Here is a 2,500-nt window from a genome sequence, read left to right on the forward strand (position 1 = left end):
AAATTGGCGGGGATGTGTCTCTTGTGGCTCACGGGGCTGTTAGGGTGGCACAGAAATCCCTCGGAATGGGAAAAAACGGGTCATTTTCGTGTCGCCACATTGCATGCGAACCGCATGAAACTTCCAGAGGCATTTGCAGCAGGAATGCATGTGCACTCAAAAAATGTGATATTTTTCACGGAGAGACCCCGTGAAACGCTAGAAGTGGGCGGGGATGTCTCTCTTGTGGCTCACGGGGCTGTTAGGGTGGCACAGAAATCCCTCGGAATGGGAAAACGGGTCATTTTCGTGTCGCCACATTGCATACGAACCGCATGAAACTTCCAGAGGCATTTGCAGCAGGAATGCATGTGCACTCAAAAAAGTGAATATTTCTCACGGATAGACCCCGTGATACGCTAGAAATTGGCGGGGATGTCTCTCTTGTGGCTCACGGGGCTGTTAGGGTGGCACAGAAATCCCTCGGAATGGGAAAACGGGTCATTTTCGTGTCGCCACATTGCATGCGAACCGCATGCAACTTCCAGAGGCATTTGCAGCAGAAATGCATGTGCAGTCAAAAAAAATTTATATTTTTCACGGATAGACCCCGTGAAACGCTAGAAATTGGCGGGGATGTGTCTCGTGTGGCTCACGGGGCTGTTCGGGTCGCACAGAAATCCCTGGGAATGGGAAAACGGGTCATTTTCGTGTTGCCACATTGCGTACGAACCGCATGAAACTTCCAGAGGCATTTGCAGCAGGAATGCATGTGCACTCAAAAACTTCTATATGTTTCACGGATAGACCCCGTGAAACGCTAGAAATTGGCGGGGATGTGTCTCTTGTGGCTCACGGGGCTGTTAGGGTGGCACAGAACTCCCTCGGAATGGGAAAAGGGGTCATTTTCGTGTTGCCACATTGCATAGGAACGCCATGAAACTTCCAGAGGCATTTGCAGCAGAAAGGCACGTGCACTCAAAAATTTTAATATTTTTCACGCATAGACCCCGTCAAACGCTAGAAGTTGGCGGGGATGTCTCTCTTGTGGCTCACGGGGCTGTTAGGGTCGCACAGAAATGCCTCGGAATGGGAAAACGGGTCATTTTTGTGTGGCCACATTGCATAGGAACGGCATGAAACTTCCAGAGGCATTTGCAGCAGGAATGCATGTGCACTCAAAAACGTCTATATTTTTCACGGATAGACCCCGTGAAACGCTATAAATTGGCGGGGATGTCTCTCTTGTGGCTCACGGGCGCTGTTAGTTAGGGTCGCACAGAAATCCCTCGGAATGGGAAAAGGGGTCATTTTCGTGTTGCCACATTGCGTACGAACGGCATGAAACTTCCAGAGGCATCTGCAGCAGAAATGCATGTGCACTCAAAAACGTCTATATTTTTCACGGATAGACCCCGTGAAACGCTAGAAATTGGCGGGGATGTGTCTCTTGTGGCTCACGGGGCTGTTAGGGTCGCACAGAAATCCCTCGGAATGGGAAAACGGGTCATTTTCGTGTTGCCACAATTGGCATATGAACGGCATGAAACTTCCAGAGGCATTTGCAGCAGAAATGCATGTGCACTCAAAAACGTGAATATTTTTTCACGGATAGACCCCGTCAAACGCTCGAATTTGGCGGGGATGTTTCTCTTGTGGGTCACGGGGCTGTTCGGCTCGCACAGAACTCCCTTGGTCCACCTGATTCGTGCATACAGGCAGCAACTAAAACTCTGTAAACCTGCTGTGAGGACATCTAAACAGTGGACCAGTGAGGCTGTGGAAGATTTGCGGGCGTGCTTAGACTGTACTGACTGGGATATGTTCACGACTGCTACCAATAGTCTGGATGAACTCACAGAGGCTGTGTACATCAGCTTCTGTGAGGACTGCTGTATCCCAACACGTACCAGGGTGAACTTTAACAACAACAAGCCCTGGTTCTCAGCAAAGCTCAAAAGGTTGAGGTTGGAGAAGGAGGAAGCGTTTAGGAGTGGGGATAGAGACAGATTCAAGGAGTCGAAGAACAGGTTTAGCAAAGCGGTGAGAGAGGCTAAACGACTGTACTCAGAGACACTAAAACACCAGTTCTCTACTAACGACGCTGCTTCTGTCTGCCAAAGGGCTCAGGCACATCACCAACTACAAACCCAGAGTGCCCCACACCACTAACGACTCCCGCCTAGCCAACGACCTGAACGAGTTCTACCGTAGATTTGAAAGACAATTGGACTGTCCTGAACCACCCCTTCCCACCCAAGAGGCCCCATCCCCCACCCATACTACAAAAACGACTCTCTCCTTTCAGGAGGGAGAAGTTAATGGGCTTTTCAAGAGGCAGAATCCACGCAAAGCAGCCGGGCCGGACTCTGTCTCTCCAGCCACCCTCAGGCACTGCGCTGACCAGCTGTCTCCGGTGTTCACCAACATCTTTAACACCTCCCTGGAGACATGCCATGTACCAGCCTGTCTCAAGTCCTCCACCATCATCGCTGTGCCCAAAAAGCTAAGGCCAACAGGA

Source organism: Petromyzon marinus, unplaced genomic scaffold (assembly GCF_048934315.1).
Source record: "Petromyzon marinus isolate PM22_M1 ecotype Great Lakes invasive population unplaced genomic scaffold, UKy_Petmar_22M1.pri1.0 PM_G_Scaffold_38, whole genome shotgun sequence".
Classification (NCBI taxonomy): domain Eukaryota; kingdom Metazoa; phylum Chordata; class Hyperoartia; order Petromyzontiformes; family Petromyzontidae; genus Petromyzon; species Petromyzon marinus.